The following is a 13,660-nucleotide window of genomic DNA, read 5'->3' on the forward strand; positions in this document are numbered from 1 at the left end:
TTAGGCCGTTAGTTTTCTCAATTGAATTGTTTCATATTTTTCATATCGGGGCCTTTTATAGCCGACCATACGGTATGGGTTTTTCATTGTTGAAGGCCGTATGGTTGCCTATGATTGCTTACATCCACTTCATTTGAACTTTGGTGGATAGTTGTCTCAGTGGCAATCATACCTCATCTCCTCATTTTTATATAGTTTATATGTTATCATCTCGGCTATCGTAGTTATAATAAAGCTGTTTATGTGTTGTCATCTCGGCTATCGGAGATATACCAAAGCTGTTTATGTGTTGTCATCCCGTCTATCGGAGAAATACTGAAGTTGTTTATGTGTTATCCTCTCGGCTATCGTAGATATACTAAAGCTGTTTATGTGTTGTCATCCCGGGGATAAACTTAAGTTGGTTGTGTGTTTTATCTCGGCTGTCGGAGATACAATGTATACTCACGACTATCGGAGATATACTGAAGTTTTTTGTGTTATCCTCTCGGAGATAAAATGAAGTTGTTTATGTGTTATCCTCCCAGCTATCGAAGATATACTGAAACTGTTTATGTTTTATCCTTCCATGCAAGAACGGGAAAACCATTTAAAATACCTTTTCTTTTACCATTCTATCGGAGATATACTGTAATTGTTTAAGTGTTATCTTCCCGGCTATCGGAGCTACAGAATAAGCTACTAGGGTTTTCGAACATTACTTTTATTAATCGAAGGTATCCATGATAAAGAAACTAATCTAAGGTTGGCACTAGGACGTCTGAGATTTTTACTCTTTTTAGATGCTATAGAGGATATACAGTAAATTCAGAAATAATGGTGGTGAATTTTTTTTTCATGCTAAAAAGTATAAAGTTTGCAATAATAAAAACTCCCATTCATAATTTCAGAAGTGATTTTCCTTCATAAAAGTTTTGCAATCGCATTAATTAGATTTCACATTTTGTCAGTGGTCAGAGATTCGCACTAATAAAGCACGCATTCATTTCTTAACATTGTATAGTAGTGTCTCTTATTAACAATTTAGTGAAGTTGATGGGAAAATGTGAAGGGGTATTTGAAAATATGGCCTCAAAGAAATCATTTTGACTAGTTCCTTGTTAACGTTAACTTCTACATTTGTAAGTTTAAAGGTAACCAGCATATCTTTTAAATTAAGAACTTTTCCTGGAGATCTAGTTACATAATGAACAAAAATACAAGCGTAATAAAGACAGAAACAACCTTTCCCTGATCATTCCCAGTGCAAATAAAACTGTGGTTCTTTATGATTAAGTGTAACAAATTCTTTTCCACAATCATTTTATGTTATGAAAGTATGTTTGTTGTAAGATAAGGGCAACCAAAAAAAGACTTGCATTTGGTACATGTACAAGTGCTTTTATTGATGCTGAATTACAAAACTTTGTCAAAATGGTTTCATCCTAATTCCAATTAAGCATACTGCATATTTCATAGAAATTTTCTAGATTGGTTTAATTGAAAACGAATGTTTCACAGCTTTTAAAATTTAATGTGTTTTTGTGAAAATGTTCTGCTCATGGAATGAAATATATTTATGATTAATTATTTTCAAGTGTACGAGAATTGCCATGAAATCATGCCAAAAGATCAAACATTTGTTGAACCTCTTCATTGACTCAGTTTCAAAGAATATTCATTTTTTTCTTAGATACGTAAACAGAAAATAACGCTTCAATTAAAGTGCTATTACATTATCACTAAACTAGTTTTCTTTAGGTTATCGATAAAGGATAAATATGGTACAAGTCAATGGAGAAAGAAACCCAGCAACACAATGAAACTAGGAATAAGATGTACGCTGGTCACCTGATGGGGCGTATCCCGTCAGGGTAGAAAAGTTTTATTTTTAATTCATCAAATTCCTCTTATGTTTACTCAAATTAGGGGATTTTTTTTTCTTCTTGACACGGAATTTAATTGGGTCATCTTTAGAGGCAATATTTAATTTGAGAGAGAGAGAGCTAAAATACTACCATTATGCCTAAACCGACATATAATTAAGCAAAGTTAGGTGGTCTTTGAAAATAAAGCTTTTCATGCAATAAACAAATAGATTTGTATATAAAAGACAAGACAATGCCATGCAGGTTGGTAACAAAAACAAAAGTCGAAAAAAGACGGTCAACTTCAGGACCAATAGAAGAAATGACAGAATGACCAACAATTAACCAACAATTAACAGCCAATAAAGATTGATCAACACGCAACCAATGAAAACTGGGGCTTATTCAAGTGCTCTGAACTCTCGGTCATAAAACTTTACTCATGATACTCGGAGTATAAAATTTGTGCTCGAAACAACAATTCGAGTATTTTGATTGGTTGAATTCTGCATCTGAGTCGAATAATCGTGCTCGAAATTTAGGACCGCAATACCTTGAAGCGAGATTCTTAAACTAATTTCATCTCTCAGAATGTATTATGTTCATAACATTGTTTATAACCAAAACAAATCGGTGTAGAACCTACACTTAGTTTTCAATTCTGTTTTGAATACATTGATAAGGATAAAAGTTTAACATATGCAATTATTTGAAAGGCACCATCTTTAAAGAGTGTGACTAATCTCTGTTTCCCTATAGTCTTATAGACCCTTAATAACCATTTTCAATTACAATATAAACGATGATTCAGGGCAACAATTTAAAACATGTTAATGAATTAGAGAATGACTCCAACATCAAACTGTTCAATATACTTAATGAAATGAAACCACGCTTATTTCCAATACTTGTTAAAAAAGCAATATTGAGGAATATATACATGTATACAATCCGGATTGTCAACGAGATTCACCGTGTGTCATCTGAATGTGTCATACGTAATAAACCTTGATTCCATCTAAAACTCTTATAAACAGTAACGACTTTTGTAGATGATGTCATCTATTGTATGTTTCAGTTCCACTGCACACGAGTGACAAATTGGAAGTAACTAATTTGTAAACTAGCGACCTTGACATTGTGGTCAATGCTAATTAGACATTTGAACGAATTTTTAAATCGTGCATACCTTTTTGTCAATTAAACATTACCTTGCTAAGTGCATATGCATATTTACATTTTGATATCATGAGAACAATACCGATTGTTTTCTTATCAAACATTTGTGGTTTTATTGATTCGTGAAGTAACTATTTTATTAAAATGAGCCAAACGGAAGAAATAAAAAGTTGTTGGAAAGATTTTAACCGCATACTAGTCTTATCGAAACAAATTTCAATATAGAATATACTGAATAGAAATTGAAATGTAAAATCATATCAATATATACAGAAACTTCTAGATACAATAGAAATATCTACTTGTTCAAAACAAACACGATATAATCTATAAAAAATATAAATGGCGTTATTCACATTACAGTTTTGATTATTGTAGGCAAACTAGCAAACATATGGAGACTTCTTCACGTCTGAAACAATTGGTGGCAATCGTCGAAAAAACTACATACACACGGTGAACGAATCAACCTCTGGTGTTCTATAACTTTGATAAGGAACTACTTTATTATTAACGTGTTTGAACTGGACTGTGGTGAATTATTTTGAATAATGACCTTTTATCTTTGTCAAATTTCAAAATGTGTGACCCAATTGAAAATTTTGGAAACACTGAAAACTAGAGAGAGCATTCACATCTGTATTTTGTTCATTTTTATGCCACATTTGAACTGGTACCTTTTACAAGAAAGTATTCCAATGTCATATCCATAAACTGGAAACAAAATTCAAACTTCGATATGGTTTAGCATCTGTTACTTTTAGAGGGCTAACAATCTAATTTCAGATATAAGATTATCAAATTTCTAACATATTAACCCAAGATCAACCAAAACCATATTTTAAAACCATGTTAACCAAAATCTCGACATTTGATGCCTTTTATAGTCATACGTTTTCGGGTTATTTTATGTTTCTTTTGTTTTTTCTGTGTGTCGGGTCAGGAATTCTGGGTTCATTGTTGATCTATTTGTAGTCTCTTTAAAATCTAAAAAGATTAGCTCTATATCTAAATAATCAAAAGGATCCTATTACTGGGGGCTGATATCCATCTTTCATTAAAACACCAAAATTCGAAAAATATGGAGTTGGTCAACACGTATTTTGATATGATAATGCATAAAAAGGATATCAACAGTTACCAATTATATTTAACAAATGACAGACGTACCACATCGAATACAGTTTGACCAACGAATGCTATATTGGAATATCCCTTAAACCGTATTTTATAATGCAAAAGAATATTCGTCCAGTGGTCACTATTTTCACAAAAATGTGGAAAGAAATCTGGCTTATTAGATTTGAGCATCGGTAATATACAGTTCATCTATATTTAACTAGAATAACAAGAGTTTTCATAATATATTTATTTGAATTATAATTATTCTACTTGTAGATTTACTCAAGTCTCATTAGCTCCAAAAACTTTCATTTCCAGTTGCGTCCTAATTTATGTTGTCGTCACAGAACCGAAGTTTCTTGTTTTTCAATGCTCTTCAACTGTTTTGATTCGAGTGCAACTTCTGAGACTTATGCAGACAAAACCCGCGTCTGGTGTACGGAATAATAAGCCTGGGATCTATGATGAGTTTTTTTTGTTGTTGTTGAAAACAAGTCTTAACAAGTGTCCTGACCAAGTTCTCTCTTCGTAATTGTGTATAGAAACAATCTTGAAATTTATGATCATTTAATGTTTCTGTTGTTTAATTTTTGAAAACATCTCTCGTGTTTTAGTAGATTTTACTACAATAACAATTAAACGAAAGCTTGAGTTTCTGGATAATTTCACGCTTCATATAGACGATGCAGGTGGCTTTTCACCAAAGTTTGTGTTTACAAAGCGCCGCTGGAGTACTAAAATGCTAAGTATATACTATGCAAAATCTCAAAGACAATTTCAAGATTTAGGATTTGCATATTATAGGAATACTAATATTGATAAATTATTAATGATAATAATAATCTTATCCTTAATATTTCGACTGCAAATTTCTGATGCGATTGTAAACAATTGAAAATTATATAGTCTTTAACACGGTGGTATAACTAATTGTGTTACGCTATCTCAATGACATGCTGACTCCAATCCACAGCTATAAGCTTAGTTAACGTACTCATCAGAGGTCGGGTTCGTTTGGAGAACATTGAGAAAAATGAATCGTATTAATTTACAATAAAGCTTCTGGAACTTCATCTTCGCTAGCCAAGGGTTACGATCCACTTCCCTCCTCTCCACCCTTGGCGGATTGAGATATATTCGGAGACACAAGGTAATGATTTTCATTGGTTGCAGTCAAAACTCACTGCATCCAATCAAAAAGCGCCTATAGCATGATCACGTGTAAATTTAGAAAGTGTATGTAAATAATTGCCACGTGCTTATTGTGCAACAAGTCTTTACATCCCTAAACATACGACTATATTTAGTGACAATTTGAATGTTTTTAATCAACTAATAGAAGTTACTGTGTATGTTTCTTGCACAAATGCATTAATGTCAACGTATATTTTCGTTTCCTGCTTTACCAAGTGTGTAGAATCTAGACGCTACCGTGTTTTTACCTCCAAATTGAAGAGTTCAAGTGCTACCATTGGTCAAGAATAATGTATTAGGAATGGGCGTGACTTTAATCTACCGATAGATGGCGCAACATTGTTATCGCAAATGTCGGCTTAATCTGCCAAGGGTGGAGAGGAGGGAAGTGGATCGAAACCCTTGGCTAGCGAAGATGCTGGAACTTATACTCTCCATCAATGAATCCACTGTGGCGCTTTATAGAAACGATAAATTGTCAGTGAAATTAATAATTTAACAAGATACAGTAGCACCAGTGATTAACAGTTACCATCCTAGAGATTTGACATACTTGTTTGTTGAGTTCTCTCTATATCCGATCTCAAATGACTATGATTTGTGTAGCTCAGATAGGATTATTCCGTTTACATGAAGTCGATATATTATTGCTGATAATATGAGAAAAATTTAATACGAATATTTCAAATAAAAAAAAAGTCTCGTTTGTTTGAATGGATATATATTTTGTTACTAAATGCTCGTTAATCGTTTTAATTAAAAGGATAATGATTTTTTGACAATATGAAGGAACATTAAACAATTTCTTCTAGTGTGGTAGTCATGATTTGGCGATATGATCTATAGGAGTTACTGAATGACTTGTCACTCTTGTTTTGTCACTGGCCCTTTGAGGTCCATCGTATAGTGGCAAAGATTTAAAAATGATCAATTCTAATTCACTGATAACAAATGATTTTTTTTTAAATAACAGACTACTTTTTTTAAGATAGCATGTACATTTACTATTTGGCGGCCTATATTGAAGATATAAGCAAAGACTTCTTTTGCTTAGGAAAGGTTTAAAGCCATATTGACTTAAAATAATCAATTCAAATTTGTTTCATTCGTCGTAATTCACAGAAATGCATGTATGCTACTAAACACCACAACCGCCTCGCAATATCTGTCTTTTCTTGCATATAGAATTTATACCTACAGTGTCTGGTTCTTTCTTTCGAATGTTCAATACTTTGAACAGAATTAAAACAAAAATCATCATAAATCCCTTAAACATTTGGAATTGTTGCGTCACTAGTAATGGTAATGGCAATAAAGAAGCAGTACATGTTAAACAGTTGTCTTGAAGAGAAAGAAAAATCAGCAAGATAATTTATTGTTATATTATTGACATTATTACAAACAAAACAAAATGAACAATCTACTCCAAGATTAAAAAGATATATTTTCTATTAATGTCCCACTCTACATCAAAACAAAAGGAAACACTTGTAACGGCTAAATTTATGAGGTGAAAAATATTTGTATTTTGACTTTATCAAAGTAAAAGCTTCTTTTTGTTGAATTGGTTTGAAAGCATCGAAATTGCCAAGTATGGACAACCTTATTGACTATAGTAAAGACGTAATAGTTGTTATGTAATGCTGAAATCAAAGCAACTACGCAACCACTGCTAGATATCAAGAGTAAATAAAACAGTTGCCTTCAAAAATGAAATTTCTTTCATGCATTTTATTACATATTACGTCCTATCCTTGTCTTCAATAAATCAAGTGATGATCAGATACTGTAAACGATACCAGGTTAGATCTACTCTTGAGAACCTACTCATCCAGAAGTAGCACTCAACGACAACTAATATTTCTCAATGGTGGTTTTTAAGGCTGAACGGAAGTGCTCATCGATAATTTATATTCTTCAATGGTGGTTTTGATTAAAAGCCTCAGTAAGTGTTTTCATTGTTGTTAAATGGTTGTAACTAATAGCACTCCCGTCCATTACATTACATTATGCTAAACAAGAGAAAGATCATATATATACAGAATCATTGAAGCGCTTTGAATACTAAAAAAGTTAGTGCTCAATTAATGGTACAGATAAAAATGTTTTCACATGAAGTCATATTCACTCGGTTTTATTTACAGCTTCTTGTGTTACTCTATAAAATGATGAAAATAAAACTGGAAAGGTGATAAACTTGTGTATGATTATCCGATAGCTAGATATGACCTGAAGCGCTATATGGTTTGACAATTTTAGAGAATACATCGTTCTAATATTTGGAAATAGTCAATTAAACATACAAATAATAAAACTTTTAAAACGTTAAAGTTTCAGTACAAGGGAGAACAAAATGAATAAATGATAGTACAAAATCATTTTTATACGTGATATATATACCGCATGTAATTACCAATAATGTAAAAGACTGAAATATAAGTTTGCTTATTAATTTATTCTTTTTTATAAATAAAATCATGTTCTATTCAAAATTATTTTCAGACGGATAAACAGAAAACAACTTTTCATTCCTGATTAGAAAGTAAAAAATGTTGCAATGAAAATCAGTAGGAAGTTATTTCTCATTCAAGAAAGATTTACGTTGATAAAGACTTCTTTTTTGTTTTTTGTTGTTTTTTGGGGGGGGTAAGTCCAGTTGGTACGTTTAAAGAATTATACATACATGTATGAACACTTTTTTTTAATTTGATTTGCATTGCCCAATTAATTGTTGAAATCTGTCTTTTGCGTTTATTTTGTTTAAAAGTAACATTTAAATGGACAAATGTAAACTACAAATGTACATGTGTATTATCTGGAGTGACTATCTTACTAAATGATCTTTTATCAAAGATGAGGATGATGAATAGCTGTTTAACTTCCAGCGGCAAATTAAATGCATATTCAGGGCGAGAACATATTAATGTGATATGAATATTAACCCTGCTTTGTACTTGACTAGACAGACACTCTGAGCTGCATTTATACTAACATGCTAGTTCACAAGTTGGAAGACATATCACCCTACTCGGACACATTATTCTGATCTGATCTTTGCTTTTACTCCCTAGTACTGCATGCTTAGCGGAGAAGCAACAAATACCAAATTTTGCATTTAACCCGGTCGGGGTTTTCACCCTCGACCTCCCGCACTCTAGACGAACACGCTACCACGAGACCACCGAGACCGTTTTCATCGAAGAATTGAAATGTGTGAAAATATCATGTAATTGGTTTTATTTATTTACCAAGCTTATGATATTAGTAATAGCTTCAGCTCGCAGTCATCATGAAATTTCTCCCTACATGATGTTGCGGATGAAACGTCCCCATTTCGACTGGACGTGACTGCGTATATATACATCCAGCATAGTCAAACTGACGACCGCTTCAACAAGGTTAATTGCCGGAACGGGAGAAGTCCAGGGATGATTATATAACTATTCCCATTCAACCTTTGGGGTGTGGATGTTACATGTACTGAGGATGTAATTGAAAATAATTGTATAATTTGTTATTGGTGTTTTACTCTTGACTTCAAAATGACTTCATGTTTGGAGGAAACAGAGAATGTTCCTATAACATGCAACATTTTTGTTTTTCTTCTATACGTATATTGTTGACGTCTACTTACATAGACGTTGCGCACGATGTTGGTATTACTTAGCGTTTCACGACGTTCCTCAAAATAAGGCGATTTCGACGATTTCAAAGAAAGTTTCAGGCGTTCAAGCATATTATTGATGATGTCAATTTACTGTTGTGAATTTGGTAACCGATTTCGGTTTGTCTGAAAAAATGCATAAATTTACAAATAAAACTCAAAGTGGTCGTATAGATATTTTTTTAATGAAATTCATTTACAGGAGTTGTCAGTCTTTCCAGGCCATAATTGATAATTTTCCTTTCGGCAGCAGTTCGCATTAATGAATCCGATACAATAATGTCGAAATTTACACAGATTTATTTTTAATATAAATTAGATTTTGAATTCATATTCTCCTATTTTTTGCATATTTATTCCTTTTGTTGCATTTCTTCCCGTTTCCGTTTCCTATCTATATTTTATCATTTCCCGATGCTTTCTTTTTCGCAAAACATTTAGGAAGTTAAACATTCGGGACTCATGTTTTAAATTTTCTCATTTCCGTATTTTTGTGGCATATCCTTTGTTTGTTATAATTGCCAGCAATTGGTTTTCTCTATTTTATTTTATTAACAAAAAAATATACATGTTACTTTTGACGATTTAAAACTTGCAGATAGACAATGTTCCTTAAATAAAACAAATATGCTATAAAAAAATCCCTAAGATCCCGATATTTTTTTTTATATCGATCTCATTTGGTCAACATTTGAATTTTAACTTAAACTATTCCTTTCTCATACATTGGTTGTATTGTAATTTATACATGTATTTTTATTTTTATTCGAATTAAACTGGAAACAAATAATTACGATATAAAATTAAAAACCAGAGCATGACATCAATTACGTTTTGCGAACGTTGGGACAAAACGGCTATACTTTTTGAAACGATCTAAAAACCTTGTTGCCTAACGAAAAAATATTAAACACTATATTGTTTAAGAAGAAAAACAGAAAAACCTTTACCGCCAAGTTTTATTTTTTATGATCTAACTATGCTTATTTGAAAGACAGCTGGTTAAAACCTCAATTTTAAAGAAAATACAGCGTTTTTTTCGTTGGGACAAGATGGCTATACTTTTTGAAGTCATTGCAATAGAAACTATACGCATGGTTTCCGGCAAAAAAATATCATGAACCAGGAGAAGAGTAAAAAAACTTTCAAAATATAATAAATATTTTTCTCTCAGCTTTTTCAATTTCACGGTATAAATGCGCAAACCCGAAATATACTTACTTTGCATACGGTTGGACATTTTTCAGACCGTTTACAAAAATAACATTTTCCGGATTAAGGTTTCAGTGATATTGATTTTGCTTTAACACGCGAATAATTATAACGATAGCAATATTATTGTGAAGTTTTACGATGGTCAGAGAAAAAATACCGTAGGAGAGAAACGGAACTCTGATCTTTTGCACACAAAATGAAACGTTGGACATTACGTTTTTGCGTAAAAATGGGATAATTAAGTGTTATAATTCCTGGTGTTTTAAATTTTGGTTCCTTTTTTTCTTTAATTTCAAGTCTAATGGAATGAATTCAATCAGAAATCACTATATTTTTATCGAACTGACCAGTCTACGTATTTATTTTTATGCTAATCTATAGCAAAATGGAATTGGTACCAACATCGTGCGCAACGTCATAGCGATCCTTGAAAACGTTGTTTAACACACCGGGTACACCGATCAGAAATCCCTCTCCGGATTTCGGATCATAATACCCGGTGTGTTAAAGGGCACCCAATCACTCAATATATTAACTGCAAAACTTAGATTCTTCTGTCTTTATCAAGTTATCAAATCATATTCAGGTTTTTAAAATCTAATTTAAAACATTATACAGTTTTATTCTAAATTTACTATACCTTGGCATTAATGGGTAGAGATTTAGTCGGTATTTGCTAATTTGATGAAATATGGCGGTCCTTATCATAAAAAAAAGTTGAACGAGCTTATTATGCTTTCAATATTCATAAGATAGATTGGCTATTAGTCAGTATCCTTGAATATTTTAGCTATTTATATATCAATTATGTTGTATAAAACGTTATAAACCACATTGTATATGCTAATTTTTTGTCATGACTAGCATAAGTATTAATATTTTACTCTAATAAAATGCCGATGTGTAATTCATTCATGTTTCAATTCTTCAACATAAATCTCACAAACTAACAGGTGTTAAATTTTCTACACATAAATTTCCGAGTTCAATTTTAAAATTAAAAAGCCTTCTCTTGCTTTTGTAGTTGTTGTTGTTGGAATGGTTTGACTTGAAACTATAGAAGTATTATATACTTTTCTTGTTAATATAAAAATGAGGAGATGTGGTGTGATTGGCAATGAGAAAACTATCCATCAAGGACAAATAAAAGGATAACAAACGCAATTCAATAAAGAAAACCAATGTTCCGATTTTAGCTAATAACATTTAACAAAAAGAACAAATGGCAACCAAAGACAACCACTGGACGACAGTCTTAAGTACATGTTATCTAACAAATATACAGAAACTAGAAAGTTTAAGGTAAAAGAGAAGTGAAACCTTGCAAGTCATCTTAGTATATATTTGGCAGTAGAAAACACATGCAAAAAATTGTGGTCTTTTCTTCCAGGAAACTGGTACTTTGCAGAATATTTTATACAACATCCAAGTTTTAGTTGCAATCCTGGACGGTACCAAACTGTGACCATCCAGTTACTGTCCAAAAGTTATTTGCTTGACTCCCAGTCTTGAGCGTTACTGATAAAGGATCATTGTCCAAAGCGAGTCACGCGCACTGAAATCAGTATCATACAAACCTATTCGTGTTTTAATCATTTATGTTCTATTTGTATGACGTATGACTGGCTAAATTGTCAGCTGATTGATTTATTTTACATGTGTATTGCAATTATTAGATACAAGGACAAACGTGCAAAATCTATCTCACTATTAAAAAGGATTCATCAAATTAGTAATGGTATCTCTGTAGATGAATTTAGCTTGATGATTAAGTTGTCGCCAGCAAAATTCAGAATAAGTGTGGTTCTGTGGTATACTGATACAATTTACGTCACGAAGTCTTTCCCAAATTTAGAAGGAAGGGCAACAGACTTTTCTAGACAGCTTTCTGAAGGCTAAGTTTTGATACTACTTCCTAAAAACATAATTTCTGATAATCAAAATTGTAGAGAACCAATATATCTTTCTGTGTTTCTTTTCTTAATTACTTCCAGTGGCAAATATCTCATCCATTTTGAGTATGGCCATCATTTGAAATATAATATTTTATCTGAAGTCTACATTCAGGAGTGACTTCGGACAGCTTAAACCATAAATAAGTCCACTGGACATTGTAAAGTGATCAGATAACGACAGGTGGCGAAAGCAAACCAGTAAAAAAAAAATAACCAGTTAACTAAACAAAAACATATCACTGAGTTGGGAACATAAAATCGCTCCAATGATCTTAAATAATTATGCAAATTGTACATTTAAATTTTATACAGATTTTTTTCTTATTCTCTCATCTTAACATAGTATTACTTTAAAAATAAAAAGCATGCGGAAATTGAGAAAATATGTCCAAAATCTGTCAACATGGAAAATGAGTAGCTTTCAATTTATTGATACGAAATGTGCATTTATTTCACAAACGGTTTAGCTATCTCATCATTACACTTAGCATATAACTAAATGGAATGTCGAAAACGCAGTTTTATTGATTTTTCAAATAATTAAATATGTTGAAACAGTCGGGAATATTTTCGGAAGGTTTCTGTATCTTGGGCGATAAAAATCAACTGTCATTGTTTTATTGACAAAACATGGATTCAATTACTTTGGAATTTTTTTATTTTATACCTGTAACCAGGTAAAATTTAGTGTCAACTTTTACCTTGAAGCAAACTCTCTTATCGAATATTGCAGGCAACTTTAAATTTAAGTAGAATAGAAATGCAAATTTAAAGTAATTAATACATAAATATGAAGCTATAAATCTTTGATGGCTTCTGGTTAAAAAGCATAAACAATTTTTAAATACGAATACATTTTTTTCATGAGATTGTGTAACTTAATATTTCAAACCACAACTATGTACTTAATAAACACGTGAAATAAAGTTTCTACTCACCAAAAATTACTATAATGCTTATAAGCCAAATTCAGTTTAATCGGCTGGCATCGCAGTCCACAGAATATGAAAATATAATCCCTGTTTATTGAACATTTCTAAACTAAAATATATCAACCTTTAAGAAATTTTCACTGTTTAATCAAAAGTCTTCCATGTGAAACACATCAACACTCAAAACATATTAAATTGACAGGACAACTTTACGACAAAAATGATGTCCAATTGACTAGCAGCATGATTGACACCTTTCTTTTCGGTTTTTGGTTGGATGAAAAATGACTGTAATAACTAGGTGGTAAATATCATAGATCTTAATCTTTTATGAACTCTGACCCTTCCCCCTTAGCAATTTAACAGTATATTTGACATGTTGAGTTCGTACTTTTTTAAGTTTTTATATTAGCAATTATTTGTTGGTTTTCTAAAGGTAATTCTGTAAATATCAACCCCAATTTATAGAAAAATGGAGTCTTTTTTGTAACCCGAGACACTGCAAAATAATTGTGGTTGAATAGATAATACACCTATCATAATCTGGCTTAA

General features: G+C 31.8%; 1 protein-coding gene across 2 annotated transcripts in view; it reads right to left on the minus strand.

Moving 5' to 3' along the window:
* LOC127723908 (protein Wnt-5a-like) overlaps positions 1–13,660 on the minus strand; it is a 67,747-nt gene that overhangs the window by 38,013 nt on the left and 16,074 nt on the right. The window contains exon 1 of one of the 2 annotated variants that reach the window (XM_052230641.1): positions 13,115–13,310. The exons of the other annotated variant lie outside the window; for it this stretch is intronic. The gene's annotated coding sequence lies outside the window, so the exon portion shown is untranslated. Of the gene's footprint in view, positions 1–13,114; positions 13,311–13,660 lie in introns of those variants that run through there. 2 annotated transcript variants of the gene reach the window in all.

The sequence above is a fragment of the Mytilus californianus genome, unplaced genomic scaffold, assembly GCF_021869535.1.
Source record: "Mytilus californianus isolate M0D057914Y unplaced genomic scaffold, xbMytCali1.0.p SCAF_1, whole genome shotgun sequence".
In the NCBI taxonomy this organism is placed as follows: Eukaryota; Metazoa; Mollusca; class Bivalvia; order Mytilida; family Mytilidae; genus Mytilus; species Mytilus californianus.